Genomic DNA, 23,256 nt, shown 5'->3' on the forward strand with positions numbered 1-23,256 from the left:
GGGGAAAGATCAGTTGTTCAAGTGCTGGCCATTGGAAACAACAATGTGGGGAAATCTTCCCTTGGCATTGCGACACTAATGGTGGATTCAGCAAGAACTAAAAATCCATCCATGGGAAGTAAGGGACAAAGAAGAAATATTGTTATTATTTATGCAAGTAACTGAGAAAAAGTGGAAGGATTATGAGGAGGGAGAAGAGAGCAAATAAAGTACTTGTATCTTAAGCAGATAGCTGCAAATCTACTGTGGGAATACAGTCAGTTATGAAAGAAAAATATGCAGCATTCAAGAGGTTAATTAAAACCACATTCAGCACTGAAAGCATGAAAACATGAAATTTAATGAAATTTGATAAATGAATGACTATATGTTCAGTAATATACTTCTGACATCATTAATATGTAAAACTATGCAAAAGAAATTGCAATCAACCATAAGATCTAAAATCTTTCATCTTTGTAGAATACAAATTTGGTGGCACTCTTAAAATTAATATATAATATTAGCACATTTGTTTACAAATAACTGCACAGAGTACATAAAATTTGCAAGTGCTTGCAATTAATTTTGTATTCATTGTTATTTCCAGCAGCTCTAGCTAAAGTTGCCAAAGGTTTAATGATTTTGCAAATAAAGAATTGCTGATATATACTATAATGAAAATCACAGTTTAGCCACCCACTGCAAATGCTCTGAACTTTATGATCAATAAAATTCCTCCTTCCACATTACCTTCGCTGAATTTTTCCAAGACCTTAGAAGGAAAAGTACTTATTACTAATCATGGGCCTCTTGAGATTCTTTCTTTTAGTTTCATTTTGATTTACCTCCTATTAAAGGCAGTTTTCATATTAGCATATTTCTGGCACTCTCTCACTCAAACATTTTCATTTATAATACAATATAAAAATGAAATATAGTATTTGATGCAGTGATTTTAAACCCAAAGTTATTCAGCTACCCAAATTCTGACTCACCTCCTCTTGACTGAAGTCAACACTCAGAACATATTTGAGTGCATGGATCTACTGAAAATATTTTGGTGGAGTTGTCTACCAAAACAAAACTGAGATTTGATGAGCTTTTAATCTTGATTTCATATAATACACTCTGTAATTATTTTTACTTTTTAAAAGCGTTTTGCTTGGTGAGATTAGAAATTCATATTAACACAAAAAAGTCTATATCAATAAATAGCTGCAATTTTCTAACTAAGTGCACTATCAGCATTTTAGTTCTGATATGTAATCACGTAGGAAAGCTTATTGAGATTTGTTAGAAGGTCGTTGTGGGCAAACCATTTCGCCCCCAGGGTTTCTTTGCATTTATTGCACCATGTTTAATTATTGTCTGGAAACAAAATTTCAGCTCCTCCAAACATGCACTTCCAGAAAGTGTAGAATCCACAACTGCTCTGCAGGCAATTAACTAAAGGTTCACTGGTAGTGCAAAATAATTTTAACGAGTGTTTTTTTTTGCCATTCTGCTTACAGATGCCTGGAGTTGTTTCTGACTGCTTCTTACGGGTCAGACCACCAGCAGATTTTTGGACCCCTCCCCACAGTCAGGGCTTCTCAGGAGCAGGTATGGCAATCCCCATGAGCATATGCTTGTATGCCATTATCATGGAGGGGGAGCAACGTCACAGGATAGAATAGAAGACTCTGGCAGCATTTACTGCAAGAAGCATCACAGTACATCATCAATAAAGTCTACTGTTCTGTGGCACAAAATTTACCTATGAAACTACAGCTTTATCTCCTTCTACCCCACTTTCAAATAAAGAGACATTCCCTTAAACCAATACCCATCCGACCATATGACAACATATTTTTTTTTATTCATTCGTGGGATGTGGGCATCACTGGCAAGGCCAGCATTTATTGCCCATCCCTAATTGCCCTTGAGAAGGTGGTGGTGAGCCACCTTCTTGAACTGCTGCAGTCCGTGTGGTGAAGGTACTCCCACACTGCTGTTAGGTAAGGAGTTCCAGGATTTTGACCCAGCGACGATGAAGGAACAGCGATATATTTCCAAGTTAGGATGGTGTGTGACTTGCAGGTTATGGTGCTCCCCTGCGCCTACTGTCCTTGTCCATCTAGGCGGTAGAGGTCGCAGGTTTGGGAGGTGCTGCAGTTCATCTTGTAGATGGTACACATTGCAGCCACAGTGCACTGATGGTGGAGGGAGTGAATGTCTAAGATGGTGGATGGGGTGCCAATAAAGTAGGTTGCTTTGTCCTGGATGGTGTTGAGCTTCTTGTGTGTTGTTGGAGCTGCACTCATCCAGGCAAGTGGAGAGTATTCCATCACACTCCTGACTTGTGTCTTGTAGATGGTGGAAAGGCTTTAGGGAGTCAGGAGGTGAGTCACTTGCCGCAGAATACCCAGCCGTCTTACATGCTCTTATAGCCACGGTATTTATGTGGCTGGTCGAGTTAAGTTTCTGGTCAATGGTGACGCCCCAGGATGTTGATGGTGAGGGATTTGGTGATGGTAATGATGTTAAATGTCAGGGGTGATGGTCAGACTCTCTCATGTTGGAGATGATCATTGCTTGGCACTTGTGTGGCACAAATGTTACTTGCCACTTATCAGCCCAAGGCTGAACATCGTCCAGATCTTGCTGCATGCAGGCACGGACTGCTTCATTATCTGAGGAGTTGAGAATGGAACTGAACACTGTGCAATCATCAGCGAACATCCCCACATCTGACCTTATGATGGAGGGAAGGTCATTGATGAAGCAGCTGAAGATGGTTGGGCCTAGGACACTGCCCTGAGGAACTCCTGCAACGATGTCCTGGGGCTGAGATGATTGGCCTCCAACAACCACAACCATCTTCCTTTGTGCTAGGTATGACTCCAGCCAGTGAAGAATTTTCCCCTTGTTTCCCATTGACTTCAATTTTACTAGGGCTCCTTGATGCCACACTCGGTCAAATGCTGCCTTGATGTCAAGGGCAGTCACTCTCTCCTCACCTCAGGAGTTCAGCTCCTTTTTCCATGTTTGGACCAAGACTGTAACGAGTCGGGAGCCGAGTGGTCCTGGCAGAACCCAAACTGAGCATCGGTGAGCAGGTTACTGTTGAGTAATTGCCACTTGATAGCACTGTCGACGACACCTTCCATCACTTTGCTGATATCAGCCCTCTTTGCTCTTACATGACTATACTAATCATCATCACCTGAGCGAAGATGTCAACACTACATAAACATAACCTTTCCTGTATGACTCAAGACTCTAACCACCATTAATGATAAAGCACCTTGTCAGTATGCATTCTATTTTATTATAGTGAATTCCAAAAGTGCACACAATCAACCTACTTGTTCTTAACATCTTGTTTCTCCTGGGTGCCTTTTTCTTTTACCTATTCTTGTGCTTCTTTTAGGTGCAACCTGAGGGTCAGGATCGTGGGAGGTGGCTGGCTGCTCACACTACACTGAAGGCTGATGGACTGAGTTGGCCATCACCTCATGTCAGCTTGCTTCTTGGCAACTTGGTGTAGTCTTCCATATTCCACTGTTTAGTACTATGAGTGGGGGCTGGGAGGGTGGGGGTGGCTGGATGCCTGAAATGCAGCTGCAGCTCCTGCGTGGCTCGGTCCTCATCATCCCCTTCACCGTCATCATCATCATTTTCCTACGCCACCACCATCATTTTCCTACCCCATCATCAACTCCTATAGAATTGGTTCCATGGGGCTTTAGTAAGGTCCACAAAGCTTTGTGACTTTTACTATTCCAGGAATAATGTGAGAGGTCATCTCTGTCATTATCATCTGCTGTTCCTGACTCTTCTTCCTGGCTCCCCACCAAATTACTTCTCCAATGGCTTCTGATATATGCTGTGTTTGTGTCCTGCTTCTGATACCTGTCTAGTGCCCATTGGTTCTATTCTCTTAGTTCACTCTGCATTACACTATCACAACTAGTTCAAAAGCGTTAGCTGTGCCCCAGCATCAAAAGAACAAACTGTATGGGGAACTACACTGAGCAGGTGGACTTTGCTGATTGTATCTGAAATGGTTGCACAAGGTATTGACAGACTATGAAGACTCCAGGCTCACTAGACTTTGCAGAATTTGCAAAATTCTGGTGTGTCCAAACTAGCTTTCCTCAAAAATGTTAGATTTGAATGGTGCAAAAACTGATGGAGGATTTCAAGAAAAAGAGAGGGTATGTTTTAATCACATAAAGCAGTTCCTCCCTAACCCAGCCCGACCAGCGGGAATGGTGCAGGCGGGACATTAACATGGTGGGGTGGGGGGGGTTTGTGCCATGTTCCCGCCCCCTCCATCATTTTAACTGGCGTGAAATTAGGCATGGGAAGGCCGCCCGCCCCAGAGGAGCGTGGGGCCTAATTTAAGTGGAAAAGTCACATCCTATTGACGTCATCAGGGCCTCATCAGGACGTGCACACCATTTTAACCGTGAGCCCGACTATTTACTGGGGTGGTGCCAGCCAGAAACCACTGCTAGATAACTTATAATTACAACTTGGCTAATTTTACGAGCTTGTGGTCTCAGCGTGCACCCAATTAATTTTAATTGACAGAAAATTGTGGGGAATACGTGCTGGTATTCCTGATACACACTCCTGATGAGTGAGGCTCTGTAATGGGAGCACAAACTCAAAATTGCCCCTTATATCGGCGCTTTCAGGTAAAAAGTAAAAAAATAATTTTATCAAATTTAAATGCTAACAGTCAAAATTGTTCTAGCGAGGATTTACACAGGTGAGCCTCGATTTTATAGTTGGGGCGGGAATCGGGCAGGCGGGGTGGGAGCAAGTGGCATATATCCCTGACTTCACCAACATGAAGCCCGGGTGATTTTAACTCCCGGACTTGATTTTAATGGGCCAGAAATTCGGGTCCCCACGGGTGAGTACTCACGTGTAGGGCCAACGAAAGTGCCGGTTTCGTGCATGCACTGCGCATGCGCTGGAAACCGGAACTTCGTTCCCTTGAAGGAAGGGGTTCACAGGTCAAATGCATGCGCCGGAGAGGCAGCGCATACGCCTGGAACGTCCGATTTTTTTACAGGTTTCTCTGTGCAGGTAAGTCCCTAGCAGCTGCGCATGAAAAAAGCAGTTGCAAGGCCTGCTTTTAACAAGGTAAGAGGTTAATTAAGTAAAATAAAAACATTTTTTCCACAGGTTTATCATTTTAAAATACTTTAAAGAAACATAAGTTTATTTTTAGCCCTGTTAAAAACTTTAATTAATTTTATCAAAAATTTAAATTTTTGTTTAAAATAGTTAATTTATATAATTTATAGTTATTTTAAAAATGTGATGTTTTTTTTAATTTATTTGAAGTTTTACTTAGGTTTTGGGGCCGATCTCTATTCATAGATTTGACAGGTCTTCCTGTCAAATCTATGAATAGAGATTCCCTGCTCCGATTGGCTCCCCATGGCCCAAGTGATCCCAGGGGATGCTGCAAACTAATTTCGCTGCTGGGATACGCAAGCACTGCACACCGGCAGCTGAAGGAGGCCCAGGATCGGAATTCCACCCACGTAGCCCCACAGCACAACGGCAGGCATGCTATGCAAGTGCAGGTCGAGGGCTTGCGTCTGCGGGAAGCCTCCGAACAGAATTTCTGGCCCAATATGATTAAAGGGCTGCCTACCCAATCACATTGGGAAATGAGCAGCTCACCCATTTGGTGTGCAGGAGAAACACATACCTATGATAAGGGAGATTCTTTATGAGGCCTATTGTAGGGAGCTTCCAGTCCTGTCCAGACACTTGAATCTAATTTGAGGAGCCAGACATTGTGCTCAATGATGATCCTGGTGGTCAGAGTAACCGTGCTACTCAGAGGTGGTGGGTTTGCGGAGGGGTGTAATGAGCTATGTGTGTACGGGGTATCGTTTCTCACCCCGCAACTATCCTGCCACCTTCCTTGAAGGATCAAAAAATGGGGGATGGTTGAGTGTCACAGGATAAAAGCATCATGACAGCTGCTGTCTACCTTGCACAAACTTGCATGATCCTGTTTCTTTGATTGGAGACGAGCTGCACATTAATGGAGTGGTAGGCTTTCCGAATTACAAATTCTGGTGCCCTGATGGTAACATGTGTGAAGCCTATCATATCCTGGATGCAGGGGAAGCCAGCCACTGCTGCAAATCCCTGAGCGCTCTCCTTTTGACTGTTCACGTCAGTTGGGAAAATGATGTACTGGCTAGCCCTGGCGAACAAGGCATTGGTGACCTGCCTAATGCAGTTGTATATTGCAGACTGGGAGATATGGGAGATGTCTCCTGTAGCAGACTGGAAGGAGCCACTGCCAAAGAAGTTAAGGGCTGTGGTTGTTGTTGTTAGATCCGTGTATTTTGATGTTGTGTGTCCTTCAATAACTAGACAGGAGACTGCAGGGAACAATCAACAGGTATTTACTGGATGAGGGTTACTCTGAAACTAAACGTACAGATCCCTACTCAGGGTTTATATACAGGTGTGGTCACTGCCGGTACTACAGTATACAGGAGCTGTAAAAAGTAGTTCTCCCCTTAAAGGTACATACACTACAATTCCTCCCCTTTTAGATTGACAGTACCATAACATTCATTTAACAATAAATACTTTTAACATGCACATTAACTAAAAATAGTCCATATATAAATTCAGTCTTTGGGGCGGCTTCCTGATCCTTTCTGGATAGCGCCTTTCCTGAGTGTCTTGTTCTTGGTGCGGAGGCCCCCTGTCGTCAGTTGGTTCATCAGCTTCCGATGCTACTGTTTCTGGGGTAGATGCTACCTATATGTCGGGTTCATCACCAGGTGCGCGAGTCATTGGGGTTGACTCGTTCCTGTGACTCTAGGATCTAGTCGACATGGCGTCTCACAATGTTCTCCCCAACATCCACTGTGTACATTAGTGGCCCCTGCCATGTGCATATCGTTCCTGGTTGCCATTTCTCTGTTCGGTAGTCGCGGGCCAAGACTGGTTGCCCTACATTGAAGCTCCTTGTCGGCTTCTCAATGATGTGCTGGAATTGCTTATTCTCAACATCTCTTCGTACATTTGGTCTGAGCAAATCCAGACGAGATCTCAACCTTCGGTTAAAGAACATCATGGCTGGGGTGTGGATGGTGACTGCATGTGTCGCATTTCTGTAGGCTAACAGGAAATTGTCCACCTTATGCTGCAGTGGAATGTCGTCATCGCACATGGCTCTTACTGCTTTCTTAAAGGTTTGTACGGACCTCTCAGCCAATCCATTTGTAGCTGGATGATACGGGGCGGATGTGTAATGCCTTACCCCATTCCTTTTCATGAATCTTCGAAACTCTTCGGACACTAACTGTGGTCCGTTATCAGAGCAAATCTGCTCTGGCAAGCCGTTCCTGGCAAATATGGTCTGTAGGACTGCAATAGTTTTCTCCGTGGTGGTGGACGACATTTTGATCACCTCAGGCCATTTCGAGTGCGCATCCACGGCTATTAGAAACATTGAGTCCATGAATGGACCAGCAAAATCAATATGCACCCGTTGCCATGGAGATGAGGGCCACTCCCATGGGTGTAGAGGGGCATGTGGTGGTGCATTTTGGACCTTCTGGCATCCTGAGCAGCTCTTTGTCAGGTCCTCGATTTGCTGATCGATCCCCGGCCACCACACATAAGCCCTAGCAAGGCTTTTCATTTTCACCCCTCCCAGATGGCCTTCGTGAAGCTCATTGAGCATTCTCTCCCTTAACTTTGGTGGAATTACCACTCGGGATCCACACATCAAGGTCCCCTGGCATACTGACAGCTGTTCTCTTCTGGATGAGAATGCTGGCAACAGTGAGTCGCCATGTGTTGGCCATCCCTTCACCGTCAAGTCATATACCTGAGACAGTGTCGGGTCATTTCGGGTCTCCTTCTCTATATCAGCATTAGTTACTGGCAAGCGTTCAATTATAGTCGAATGAAATATTTCGACAGGGTCCACTGCTGGTGCTTCCTCCGCAGTAGGCAGTGGCAGGCGTGATAGCCCATCAGCGTTTCCATGCTGTTTCATGCCCTTATACTTGATTTCATATTAGTTCGCCCCTAGAAAAAGGGACCATCTTTGTAGCCGTTGCGCAGTCATCACCGGCACGCCCTTCTTTGGATTAAAGATGGAGACAAGTGGTTGGTGGTCCGTCAGCAAGGTGAAGTTCTGCCCGTGCAGATAGTGGTTGAACATATTCACTCCCCACACTAGGCTGAGGGCCTCCCTGTCAATCTGGGCGTAGTTACGCTCGGCTGAGGTTAGTGACCGAGACGCAAAGGCTACCGGCCTCTCCGAGCCGTCCGGGAACTTGTGCGACAGCACCACTCCAATGCCATAGGGTGATGCATCACACGCCAACCGAATTGGTAGTGCTGGGTTGAAATGAGCCAACACCTCTTTTGATGTGATCAATTCTTTGCACTTCTGGAAAGCTCGTTTACATTCGTCATTCCACTTCCATGGTACCCCCGTTTGCAGTAGGGTGTTCAGTGGGTGTAGTACTGTAGACAAATTTGGCAAGAACTTATGGTAGTAGATCACCAGCCCGAGGAACGACCTCAGTTGTGACACATTTTCCGGTGCTGGAGCCTTGACTACTGCCTCAATCTTTTCAGGGGACTTATGTAACCCCTCTTCATCAATAACGTGGCCACAATACGAGATTTGCTTCTGGAAAAACTCGCATTTGTGGCGATTTGCTCAGAGCCCATATTCCTTCAATCTAGTGAGCACCTGCTCCAGGTTGGCAAGGTGAGCACTGTCATTTTTGCCCGTGACCAGGATGTCATCCAAATAACACTGGGTCCCTGGAATTCCTTGCAGGACTTGATCCATTGCCCTTTGCCAAATAGCCGGAGCTGATGCTACCCCGAACACCAGCCGGTTGTATTGGTAGAGACCTTTATGAGTGTTGATTGTGTGGTACTGTTTCGAGGCTTCTTCTACCTCTATTTGCAGGTACGCTTGGGCCAGATCAATCTTAGTCAGGCGTTTCCCTCCAGATAGCGAGGCAAAAATATCTTCAATCCGCAGAAGCGGATATTGTACCATGTGAATGACTGGGTTCACTGTCACCTTAAAGTCCCCACAGATGCGAACTTTCTTTGGTTCCCCAGGCGTATTACTCAACGACCTCTTCATTACAGGAATGATGGATGTGGCCCACTCGCTCCAGTCCACTTTGGACAGTACTCCTGAACGTTCCAAACCTTCCAGCTCTGCTTCGACGGCTGGGCGGATCGCATAAGGCACCGGTCTGGCCTTAAAAAACGTTGGGCTTGCATTTTCCTCTATTTTGATCATCGCTGTTATGCCTTTTAGTGTTCCAAGTCCCTCCTGGAACACTTCTTGTGCGTCAGTTAGCATTTTTGACAGTCGTCCAGGTGTGGCGTCGTCATCCTTTTTGGCATCTACAGTCAGTGCTTGTATGGAATGCCAATCTAGCTGTATCTTCTGGATCCATTCACGCCCTAGTAGTGGTGGTCCTCCATCTGGCAATACATATAGGTCCATTTTTGGTGTTTCCTTACCGTTATATGCAACGTTCACCCTTATTTTTCCTTTGGGGTAGACCTTTGCCCCGTGTACATCTTCAAGACAATCTCTGTATCTCTCAAGGGTATATGTGAGAATAGCCGCTTGTAGTCCCTTCGGTTTATGACTGTTAGGGCTGATCCTGTGTCCAATTCCATTTTCACTTGGACTCCTGCTATCTTGAGTGTGACCCAGATAGTTTGGTGATCCTCCGTTTTGATCATCTTATGTAGTTTCAGACAACCCAGCTCCTTGCTTCCGGAGTCTGTATCACTTTTCTGTTTGTCTGAACTACTCTCCGTCACCTTATGTACCTTCTTGTACTTCTCCTGTGGAGATTTCTTGCTGCTGGTTTTCTTTCCCGACCTGCAGACTCTTGCTATGTGTCCTACTTTTCCACACTGTCTCCACACTTGTCCTTAAACCAGCAATCATTATGGTCGTGTGTTGTTCTGCCGCAGCGATAGCACTTCACTGTTCCGTATGACATTTCATTTGTGCCATATTCTTGCGGTCTCCGTTGTATCTCTGCAGCGCCCCGTGCGGCTGCTTCGTGTGATACTGCCATGCTGAAAGCCTTGTCCAGCGTAAGATCCTTTTCTGATAGAAGCCGTTTCTGGGTTCCTTCACTTTGAAGCCCACACACAAACTTGTCCCTTAAAGTATCTGCTAATCCCGTTCCAAACTGGCAGTGTTTCGATAGCTTGCGCAGTTCCGTTAAATACTCAGCATTACTTTCATCTTTATGCTGGTTCCTTTTGTGAAACATAAATCTTTCTGCTATCAGCAGCGGTGTGGGGTTTAAGTGGTTCTGTAGGATTGACACTATCGCCTAGAAATTCAGTTAAGGCCCGCCAGCAGGCTAACGCCCAAAAGTTAGCGCTGTGCGCGGAGCCAGTTGCGCACGCCAGAAATTCACTTTTAGCGCCCCAAGTCGGAACCGGGCACTGTTCCAGGGTGTGCCCGCCTCCGCTTGGGGCGCTGAAAGTGAATTTCAGCGCTCCAGCTGCCGCTGCACCACCCGATGCGGTGCGGCAGGCTGGGGTACTGCAGGCCTCCTCCTTCTCTTAAGGAGGAGCTGCCTGCAGCCGTGAGATCGCCGCTGGATTCTGCCGGGAAATGAGCCCGGCACCACGGAGAAGTGCCGGGCTCGCGGGAATCAGCCACCAATGCCGCGGGGGGGGTGGTGTAGGAGGCCGGGGAGGGAGGTGCGGGCAGGCGGCCGCCGAAAAAGCGGCCGACCGCTCCTCCACCTTAAAGCGCCCCATTAGCGCAGCAGTACGGCCCCGTTTTTCAAACGCTGTTTGCGGCCACTGCAGAAGAGGCGGCCGCAACTAAATATGGGGTTTGGGCCGGAAGCGGGGCGGTACCGGGGCACTGCGCACACCGATGACGTCATCGGTGTCGGCGCAGTGCTACCAGCTACCGCCGCCATTACCGCAGCGCTGAATATCAGCGCACCCTCTTACACTGGCGCAGAAACCCTCTTTGGGCGAAAAGTGGGTGCAAAGCCTACTGAATTTCTAGACCTATGTTTCCAAAATCCTTTTCCACTGGCTTCTCTGAGGTTACTATGTTTCGCAGTAAGCCATACGTTTTTGCACCCATGGAATTCAACAATACCAGCGCTTTCCTCTCTTCTGGCACTTCATTCGCCTTGCAGTACACTTCTATGCGTTCGACATATGTCGTCCAATCTTCGACTTCATTGTCGAACGCTGTAATACTGCCACTCTTCGGCATCCCTGGGTGTGATTAGACTGGCTCAAAATGGCATTTTCCCGCGCTTTCCCTTCTTCTTGCGGCTCAAAATGGCGTTTTCCCGCGCTCTCCCTTCTTCTCCGCTGCGGCTCAAAATGTCGTTTTCCCGCGCTCTCCCTTCTTCTCCGCTGCGGCTCAAAATGGCGTTTCCCACGCTCTCCCTTCTCTGCTGCGGCTGCTCGGCCCTTGAACACCGGCTGTGCTCTGCGCATTTCCCTTTCTTCCCCGCTGACGCTTATCGTCCCTTGAACACCGGCTGCGCTCTGCGCGTTTTCCTTCACGCCTCTCTCTCTTCTCCCGTCGACGCCGTTCGGTCCTGAACACCGGCTGCGCCCTGTGCGTTCTACCCTCTCTCTTCTCCCGTCGACGCCGTTCGGTCCTGAACACCGGCTGCGCCCTGTGCGCTCTACCCTCTCTCTTCTCCCGTCGACGCCGCTCGGTCCTGAACACCGGCTGCGCCCTGTGCGCTCTACCCTCTCTCTTCTCCCGTCGACGCCGCTCGGTCCTGAACACTGGCTGCGCCCTGTGCGCTCTACCCTCTCTCTTCTCCCGTCGACGCTGCTTGGCCTTTTCTGTGCCATCGGTTGACTCTAGCCGCCGCTGTCCGGGAATGGTCTGCGCCATACCTGTTGCCAGCCCGTTTCGCTGGACCACCATGACTGGAGAAGCAAGCCCAGCTCTCAACAGCCTCCCCTGCGATGCTCAAATCTCTGCTGGACGACTGGGCGGTTGCTCGTGGTCGACGCCCGTGCTTCTGGCCTCAACTTTCTTCCACTGTTCTCCAGGAGCGAATCCCTGGGAGGTAATGCAGAGTTGCAGGTAGGTTCGAACCTGCCTCATCGCCAATGTTAGATCCGTGTGTTTTGATGTTGTGTGTCCTTCAATAACTAGACACGAGACTGCAGGGAACAATCAACAGGTATTTATTGGATGAGGGTTACTCTAAAACTAAACGTACAGATCCCTACTCAGGGTTTATATACAGGTGTGGCCACTGACGGTACTACAGTATACAGGAGCTGTAAAAAGTAGTTCTCCCCTTAAAGGTACATACACTACAGTTGTGTCGGTACCTTTCTACCTAGACACAATTTAGGACTCAGAACTCAGAGATTCAAACATGAAGTGCTTTATTCAGGAAGGAAAGGAAGTTCTGGCAAGTTCCAAACAAAGAGAGCTAAACTTAACCAAGAGAACACCCAACTATGTATCTGCTGTGACAGCGCCACCACAGGTGGGAGGAGAACACACAATACATAACATATTCCTCCCCTCTTAAATGAAAGGTCCACATTATTCCTCAACAGGTAAGTTACTTTCAATGCACTCAACTAACCAAGGGTAGAGGTAGACTGCCTCAAACCCTGACTTTACCCTGGGGTTTATTCTGCCCCAGTCTTGTGCGTAAGTCACTAAGCCTACAGATCCAAGTGTCTTGGAGGCCGCCGCTCTCTGACAGGATACCAGCGGTCATCGCTGGCTTCCACAGCAGTAGGCATTGACACAGGCCTGGATGGAGAAGGTGCCTGTGTCAGTCAAAAGTCAGGAGTTTGCACAGGTGGAGCAGTCTCTATGGCTTCCTGTGTTGGAGAAGAGCACTGTGGCAAAGGATGCTGGTTTGCGGTATCATCCGTAAACAGTTCAGGCCAACCAGCCATTGGAGCCTCTGTGGCTGTCTCTGCTCCTAGCAACAGTTGATCTGTGTGTCTTCTCCAGACGACGTCCTCGGCAGTCTCAACCGTGTAAGACACAGGGCCTGTCTGCGCAATCACCGTAGCAGGAACCCATTTCGGTCCAGTGTTGTAGTTTCGAGATAGGACGTGCTCTCCAGGGTGAAACCGTCTCTCCTTGGCTCTTTTCTCTCTTTTCAACTTGAGCTTGTTGTTGACAATGGACAACCTGTTCTGCCCTTGGAGGTTTGAGTAAGTCAAAACTTGTCCGCAACTGCCTCTTCATCATGAGCGAAGCGGGGGAAGATTTGGCTGTGGCATGCGGCTCGTTCCTGTAGGACAACAGGAAGCTGTTCAGACGTTGGCGGATGGAGCCCTGACCTTGCGATGCCTTCAAGGCGTGCTTCAAAGTTTGCACGAACCTTTCTGCCAGGCCATTAGTGGAGGGATGATAGGGCGCAGACCTGATGTGTTGGACACCATTCACATGCAGGAAGGTTGCAAACTCCTGTGATACAAATTGTGGACCGTTGTCACTTACGAGTTGCTCTGGTGAGCCATAACGGCTGAACATCTCACCAAGTTTCTAAATTGTTTTCTCTGCCGTGGTAGACCTCATCACAGCGACCTCCGGCCACTTGCTACGAGCATCCACAACCACCATAAACATCTTCTCTTCGAAAGGACCGGCGAAGTCCACATGTACTCGCTGCCACACTTCTGCAGGCCAATCCCAGGGGTGTAGGGTTGCCAGCTGTGGAACATTCTGGACCCTTTGACATGGGGAACATGTTTTGGCTTTCTCCTCAATATTTCCATCAAGACCTGGCCACCAGAAGTAGCTTCTTGCCATTTCCTTCATCCGAACCATCCCACTGTGGTCTGTATGAAGTTGTTGCAGTATAGGTTCCCTCAGAGGTGGCGGAATGATGACACGGCGTCTCCAAAGAAGGCAACCTGCCTGGACGGAGAGCTCATTTCTTTTTGAAACGTAAGGTTTCACACTAGGAGAATCTCCTATAGCTCTCCCTCGAATGACATTGTCCATTACCTCAGACAGGACTGGATCGTTGCGGGTGTACCTTCGCACCTGAACTGCCGTGACAGGTGCTCCCTCCACTTGTCTAAAGTAGAAGATGTCTATCTGACAAGGCTCTGGGGGAGTAACAGGCATGGGTAGCCTCGAGAGACCGTCTGCGTTGCCGTGCAAGTCTGATTTGCGATATTTTATGTCGTATGTGTGTCCTGACAACAGTAAAGCCCACCTTTGCATCCTGCTTGCAGCAAGAGATGGAATTCCGGTGTGGGGCCCGAAGATTGAAGTCAATGGATGGTGGTCCGTCCGAAGTGTGAACCTTCTCCCAAACAGGTACTGATGAAATTTTTGAATTCCTAAAACGATTCCCAAGGCCTCGCGCTCAATCTGTGCATAGTTACTCTCAGCCTTGTTCAAGGTGCGTGATGCGAAGGCGATAAGTTTTTCTTCAGCAGAGGGCATGATGTGGGATATGACTGCTCCCACACCATATGGCGACGCATCACATGCTAGCTGCATGGGTAGCTTTGGGTCGAAGTGTGTCAGGACCTCCGATTTCAGCAATGCTTTCTTTGCTTTGGCGAAAGCTTTGTTGCGCAGTTCAGTCCATTTCCATGTTTTGCCTTGACATTGCAACTGATGTAACGACTTCAGCAATGTTGCTAAGTCTGGAATAAACTTCCCATAGTAGTTAAGTAGCCCCAGAAATGAACGTAACTGGCTCACATTTTGGGGTGCTGGGGCCTCCATGATCGCCTTGACCTTTGACGGCACCTTATGCAGGCCAGTAGCGTCAATCACATGCCCTAGGTACTCAACTGAAGACTGAAAGAATTCACATTTGTCCTTACGAACTCTGAGTCCATACTCTTTCAGTCGTTGTAGTGTCGCATCCAAGTTCAGAAGGTGATCCTCCTCATTTGTCCCAGTGACAAGGATGTCGTCCAGGTAGCACTGGACTCCTGGCAGTCCACTCAAAATCTGATCCATTGCCCTTTGGAATAGAGCAGGGGCCGACGTAATTCCAAACAGAAGGCGGCAGTACCTGTATAGCCCCTTGTGTGTCACAATTGTCAGCAACTCCTTTGATTTGTCATTGACATGCATTTGTAGATAAGCCTGGCATAAGTCTATTTTGCTGAACTTTTGCCCTCCGGCCAGGCCCGTAAAAAGATCATCAATGAGGGGAAGAGGGTACTGTTCCGCAGACAGCACCGGGTTAATAGTCACTTTAAAATCCCCGCAGATTCGAACAGATCCATCCTTTTTCAGGACAGGAACAATGGGTGTGGCCCATTTGCTCACGGTCACAGGCTCCAGGACTCCATTCTCGACTAAGGCCTCCATGTTAGCCTCAACTTTTGGCCTAATTGCATAGGGTACAGGTCAGGCTTTGTGAAACTTTGGCTTGCTGTCAGGTTTAATGTCCAGTCTCACGCTGATCTTTTTCATGCTCCCAAGTTCCCCATTGAAGAGTTCTGCATGTTTGTTTAACACTGCAGTCAGAGCTGACTCCCCTTTTGACATCATGCGGACTGCAGGCCAGCCCAGCGTGATTTTCTCTAGCCGCGCACGTCCCAGTAGCAATGGGTAATTTCCCTTTACCACATATAGTGGCAGTTTCACAGTCTGTCCGTTCAATTTAACTGTCACCTCAATGGCGCCTCTCATGGCCACAGGTTCGCCGGTATACGTCTTGTATACGCCGGTATATGTTTGTTGGCTGAAGGGTAAGATGCTTTAGCATTTTGTTGTAGACAGTGTCTGAAACAAGGGACACAGCCGTGCCTGTATCCACCTCCATCCGCACTGATTGTCCCTCCACCAGTGGTGACACCCAGTAGCCATTTGAACCACCTGCAACCGTCAGTATGTGCACCTCTTCCTCCTCAGAGGTGTCGCTCCCCTCTGTTTTGCTTGTTTCATCATACTGCACTGAATGAACACTCCTTTTCCTCTCTTGTCCAAATACAGACATTTTGCTTTCATGCTTCCCAGCTCTGTCTGTTCTTTTTTTACCTCTACAGGCGCGTTCAATGTGACCCTTTTTGCCACAATTTCGGCATTCCCGCTCCATGCACCAGCAGTCATTAGCGTGATGGCCCGTTTTCCCACAACGGTAACATATGCCGTTCCGCACACCTTTAGGCTCAGACGACACCTTGTGAACTCTCCCTGTTGAACTCAACTGGTGAGCCTCCTTTTCCGCCATCTCCATGGAGACACTGACTTCAATGGCCTTTTCAAGATTAAGGTTGTCCTCAGTAAGAAGGCGCTTCTGTGTGGCTGCATTTTGCAGAGCACACACGAGTCTGTCTCTAATGGTGTCATTCAGCACCTCCTTGAACTGGCAGTGTTCCAACAACCTTTTTAAAGCAGCAATAAACATTGTCACTGATTCTCCCTCCTCTTGATTCCGTTTGTGAAATCTAAATCTCTCAGCAATAACCAGAGGTTTTGGTGAAAAATGTGCTCCAAGAATTTCCACTAGTTGCTTATATGTTTTAGTTCCTGGCTTATCTGGCTGCACGAGGCTGCAAAGTAAATTGAATGTCTTTGGCCCCATTACACTCAAAAAGGTAGGCATGACCTTTTCGTCTGCCACCGCATTCGCCAATACAAAATAGTCAAAACGTTCCGTATATGCGCTCCATTGCTCCACATTTTCATCAAAATCACCGATGTTTCCTGTGGTGTATGTGCCTTTAAGAGCAATTATGGTGTATGTGCCTTTAAGAGCCCCAGGTGTGCGTAATGCCGGTAATTGCCACTTGGGCTATGTAAGCCTGTGTATTGTGTATATCCTTTAGAAACCCCCCCCCAGACTTGCTTAGTAAATACCTATGAACCAACTCCTGTCTTCAGTGTCTTTATCTACACACGGACACTACAGCGGCGACGAAGTGGAAACGGACTTACCTGCAATTCGGCAGCACCTCAAGGACATCGATTCCTCCAGCGTCCAGAAGACTCAAGGAAGTAAGAGAAACTGTGGTTTCACCAGCTGGCCAAGCTGGTGACAGGTACTGCGCTAATCCTTCCTGGGCGTCAGGCTGGAGCTCCAGTGGCGGGCTCTACAGCTGAGACAGGCAGCGAAATCGGAGGCAAGCAATAACGGACTGGCAGGGTGCACTCGAGAGACGGCCGGCGCGGCAAGCAGGTCAGCGTTTAGACCTCCGTCGGGAACGAGTCTCCAACAGTGAATAAACGGAAACCACAGTAAAACAGCATTGTTATCGGTAGCAGCGGCGGGAAAGCGCGGGAAGCGCCATATCGTTGCTACAGAGAGAGAAAAAAAAAGCGCGGGAAGCGCCATATCTTTTCTGAAATGCCTAAATCTGGTAATATTGAGGCTTTTGATGGCGAAATAGAAGATTGGACCACATACGTGGAAAGAGTAGAGGTTTATTGCACTGCAAATGGAATAACAGATGAAAAAAAAGCTTCAGTACTTCTGAACTTAATGGGTGCGAAGACATACGGGCTGTTACGAAATTTAATCACTCCAGCCAAACCAAAGGACAAGACTTTTAAAGAAATTGTTGATACCCTGCAGGAGCATTTAAACCCAACACCGCTGCTGATAGTGGAACGATTCAAGTTCTTCAAGAGAAATCAACACAAGAATGAAAGTAACGCTGATTACCAAACCGAATTAAGAAAGCTATCAAAGTACTGCCAATTCGGAGCAGGACTATCGGATTATCTTCGAGACAAATTTGTTTGCGGTCTCTTATAAGAACATAAGAACATAAGAAATAGGAGCAGGAGTAGGCCAATCGGCCCCTCGAGCCTGCTCCACCATTCAATAAGATCTTGGCTGATCTGATCCTAACCTCAAATCTTCTATCACTCTGCATCCACCCGAACCCATGTGATCTCCCGGGAGAGGCGAAAAACCAGATAAAGACCCAATGGCAAAAAGACTGCTTTCTGAAAAAGATTAACATTGGACAAAGCTTTCAGTATGGCTGTATCATACGAAGCAGCAGCAAAAGGAGCTGCAGAGATACAACAAGAGACACAGGACTTCGGCACCCATAAAATGACACAGGAGTTCGGAAGATGTTATCGCTGCGGCAGATCCACCCATAACCAGAGGGACTGCTGGTTCAAGGGCAAAGCATGTAGGCAATGTGGTAAGATTGGACACATTGCACGGGTATGCCAATCTGGACAAAATAAATCCACTGACAGAAAACAAAAAATCAATAAAGAAAAGTACAGGAAGGTACAAATGATGACGGACAATAGCTCCGAAGACCAGAATAGCGATAGCGACTCCGGAAACAAGAGACTAAGCTGTCTCAAATTACATAATGTACTTGCCAAAGAGGATTACCAAACCATTTGGGTTACCCTCACAATAGCAGGGACCCCAGTTAAAATGGAGCGAGATACAGGATCAGCTCTAACCGTAATAAATCGACGAGATTACGAGAGGCTATTTTCGCATATACCACTAAAAGACACATCCATTATCTTAAAAACATATACAGGGCAGAAAGTCTACCCCAAAGGAAAAATAAGGGTGCCTGTGGTATTAAACGGCAAAGAAATACAAAAGTTGTATTTATACATTCTACAAGATAGTGGTCCACCGTTGTTGGGACGTGAATGGCTAAGGAAGATACGTTTAGACTGGCACTCCATTCAGGCACTGACGGTGACCAGTAAGGAAAAAAACAATGATAACATCATACCTGAACGATTAAAAGACATCTTGGCCAACGCCAAAGAAGTGTTTCAAGAGAAACTAGGAACCTTGAAAGGCATCACCGCCTCAATAAAAGTGGAAGATACAGCAATTCCAAAAATTTTTAAGGCAAGACCGGTGCCATACGCAATACGTCCGGCAGTCGAGGCAGAGCTGAAGAATTTGGAAAAGGCAGGCGTATTATCCAAAATAGATTGGAGCGAATGGGCAACACCCATCGTTCCAGTCATGAAAAAAACATTGAAAAATAACTCTGAGGAACAGAAAAAAATTCGCATCTGTGGGGACTTTAAGGTGACTGTAAACCCGACCCTTCACACGGTACAGTATCCTCTTCCGAGGATAGAAGATATTTTCGCCTCACTATCCGGAGGGAAACGTTTCACAAAAATTGACTTGGCACAGGCATATCTACAGATGGAGGTTGAGGAGACCTCTAAAAAGTATCTCACAATAAACACACACAAAGGCCTGTACCAGTACAATCGACTGGTTTTTGGAATGGCATCAGCTCCAGCTATCTGGCAAAGAGCTATGGAGCAAGTCCTGCAAGGGATTCCGGGGACTCAATGCTACCTAGACGACATCCTTATAACAGGAGAAAACGACAACGAGCACCTTGCCAATTTGGAGCAGGTGCTCACTAGGCTGAAAGAACGGGGCCTACGAGCAAATCGCCCCAAGTGCGAATTTTTCCAAAATCAGATATCATATTGTGGCCACATAATTAATAAGGAAGGGTTGCATAAGTCACCTGAAAAAATTGAAGCAGTTATAAAAGCCCCAGCACCTGAAAATGTTTCACAATTAAGGTCATTCCTGGGATTAATAAATTACTATCATAAATTTTTACCTAACTTATCAACTATTCTACACCCTCTTAATGATCTTCTACAGACAGGAGTGATTTGGAAATGGAACGAAGACTGTAAACGTGCCTTCCATAAATGTAAAGACTTAATCACATCCGAGAAAATTTTGGCTCATTACAACCCATCGCTACCAATCAGACTGGCGTGCGATGCATCCCCTTACGGCATAGGAGTGGTATTGTCCCATAGATTCCCTGATGGCTCGGAACGGCCGATAGCTTTTGCGTCACGCTCATTGAACTCAGCTGAGCGTAACTATGCCCAGATAGACAGGGAAGCACTCAGCCTGGTATGGGGAGTGAAGAAATTCAACCATTACCTACACGGACAAAAATTTACCTTGCTGACTGACCATCAACCCCTCATCTCCATATTCAACCCTAAAAAAGGTGTCCCCATTATGACAGCACAAAGACTACAGAGGTGGTCCCTTTTTCTAGGGGCACACCAATACAACATTGAATACAAAGGGTCAAAACAGCATGGGAATGCTGACTGTTTATCACGCCTACCGTTGCCAACGATAGAAGAAGCACCTACAGTAGACCCAGTAGAGATATTCCACTCTACCATAGTGGAATGTCTACCGGTGACAAATTCTGCCATTGAAAGGGAGACAAGAAATGACCCTACTCTCTCACGGGTCTACGATTTAACAGTGAAGGGATGGCCAGCACATGGCGAACCACTGTTGCCAGCATTCTCGCAAAGAAGAGAACAGCTGTCAGTGTGCCGAGGAACCTTGATGTGTGGATCCAGAGTGGTGATTCCACCCAAACTCCAGGATAAAGTGCTAAAGGAGCTTCACGAGGGGCATCTGGGTGGAGTGAAAATGAAGAACCTAGCTAGGGCGTTTGTATGGTGGCCAGGTATCGATGGAGACATCGAAGACATGACCAAGAGCTGCCTAGGATGCCAGAAGGTCCAAAATGCTCCACCACAGGCCCCTCTACATCCATGGGAGTGGCCCTCATCTCCCTGGCAAAGGGTGCACATCGACTTTGCTGGTCCATTTATGGCCTCAATGTTCTTAATCGCAGTTGATGCACAATCCAAGTGGCCGGAGGTAATAAAGATGTCCTCCACCACCACGGAAAAAACCATCACAGTATTAAGGACCATATTTGCCAGGAATGGGCTGCCGGAGCAGATATGTTCTGATAATGGACCGCAATTTGTGTCCGAAGAATTCAGAAAGTTCTTAAAGAACAATGGGGTAAAGCACTACACGTCCGCCCCATACCATCCCGCCACCAATGGATTGGCTGAAAGGTTTGTCCAGACCTTCAAGAAGGCCATCAAGGCCATGGGTAATGAAGACATAAAACTTCAGCACAAGGTGGATAACTTCTTATTTGCATATAGGAATGCAACGCATATGGTTACTAACCAAACTCCCGCCATGATGTTCTACAATAGAAACCTAAGATGCCGGCTGGATTTGGTCAAGCCCAACATCCGAAGGGACGTGGAGAACCGGCAGTTTCAGGGCATGAATGAAAGGCCAACTAGGGCCTTCCAGATAGGCCAACCGGTTTTGGCCCGCGACTACCGTACTGAGAAATGGCAGCCTGGAACTATCTGCACACGATTAGGACCACTGATGTATACCGTGGACATCGGAGACAGCATAATAAGGCGCCATGCTGACCAAATTATCAAGTCATCCGAAAAGGGACAACCTACACCACCACTCTATACATCTAACGATGAAGTAGAGATACCCATATCTACCTCCGATCCGGTGATACTGGAGCCCGATGAACCCGACACTGGCCTTCAAGCCGAATCAGCCTTGCCAGAAGAACCTACTACACCACCAGAAACTACTACACCCCCGAGGCGTTATCCGGACCGAGTCAGGAAGCCTCCTGAGAGACTAACTTATAATTAATTAATACAGCAATGTATATTATTTTGCATATAACATGTAATTAATAATTACTTAAAATATGGTGTACTAGTTAGCTAGAAGGGGAGGAATTGTGGTGTATGTGCCTTTAAGAGCAATTATGGTGTATGTGCCTTTAAGAGCCCCAGGTGTGCGTAATGCCGGTAATTGCCACTTGGGCTATATAAGCCTGTGTATTGTGTATATCCTATAGAAACCCCCCCCCAGACTTGCTTAGTAAATACCTATGAACCAACTCCTGTCTTCAGTGTCTTTATCTACACACGGACACTACATTTCCTAATATAGTAGCCATCTCACGTTTCAAATTAAAATTTCTGTTTACTCACTGCCGTAACGTTAATGTGATGCTGCAATCTCTGTTCCGAGTGTTTTGTAGTCGAAAACAAGAAAGTTCCCACAACGCAGATTCATCCGATCCTCGTCGCCACTTGTTGTGTCGGTACCTTTCTACCTAGACACAATTTAGGACTCAGAACTCAGAGATTCAAACATGAAGTGCTTTATTCAGGAAGGAAAGGAAGTTCTGGCAAGTTCTGAACAAAGAGAGCTAAACTTAACCAAGAGAACACCCAACCATGTATCTGCTGTGACAGTGCCACCACAGGTGGGAGGAGAACACACAATACTTAACAGTGGTGACTTTGACAGCCACTGGCAAAGCATAATCCCCTAGTCCAACAAACAGCAGGTCATGTTGTAGGAGACTGCTGAGGTCTGCAGCAACCTTCTTAAAGAAGTGCAACCTCGTATAGATCCAAAAGAAGTGACTCAGCCTGTACACCCTGGGTCGGACTTCCATGAATTTGAGTTAAAATCACATTGGGGTCCAAATAACGTCATAGGATTTTGATTTTCATGTATTCATGAGGCCCCTCTTGGGAGTACCTTCAGTGACTGAAAAAACTGCTTGGTTAAAATGGCAGTCAGTGGGAACGGAGCAACAAGTACACAACAGAGATTTTAACCGCCTGCCCGCCCAACTCGTTCCTGCTGGGCAGGGTAGGATAAAATTCCTATGGTGATTTTTTTTGCAGTCAGTTAACTGCCATTTCCTTACAGCAATTATACCAGACAATGGGCTATTGGAAAGAATTGTAACTGAAACATCTGTGTGAACACCTAAATGCATGCGTGACAGAAGGTAGTGTTATTAACTGACAGTATGATATACCAATATCGTCTCTTGAGGTACAGATAATGAATTCATGCTCAGTTACAAATTTCTTTTTTGAAATGAACACTGAGTGTACCGTACATTTCCATAAAATTATGAATTATTTTACCTCAGCAGAAAATCGACAGAGTCTAATGAAAAGTTTATTTCTAAGACAGCTATTCTCTAACTTATGTGAGGATATTGCGCATGGATTGCTTTCTGTTTTTGACAATGCTTATTTTTTCTGTCAGTGCAATAAACTGTGAGTGATTGTGGCTAATCACATAAGCAGAAAGCAATGCCTGCAGGCATTTCAGCAAAAGCACAAGTATATTTTGGATCTCCTGAGCCCAAAGGCAGATAAAGTAATCTAACAACACAGAAGCAATAGAGGGGTCAGTAGAGGTGGTGGAAAAGTAAAGCTGGATGTCATCAACCTACATTGCTGGAAATGCATTGGCTATGATCGGAAAAATAAGAATAGAATCAAGCAAGGGCAGTTCCATTGAGCTGAACAATGAAGCAAAGGAGTTTAGAAATGGATGGAATGGTCAACCATGTCAAAGGCTGCAGAGAACGAGGAGAGATAATGTACCA

The sequence above is a fragment of the Somniosus microcephalus genome, chromosome 6, assembly GCF_052327205.1.
Source record: "Somniosus microcephalus isolate GS21.2 chromosome 6, FLI_Smic_1.0, whole genome shotgun sequence".
Taxonomy (NCBI): domain Eukaryota; kingdom Metazoa; phylum Chordata; class Chondrichthyes; order Squaliformes; family Somniosidae; genus Somniosus; species Somniosus microcephalus.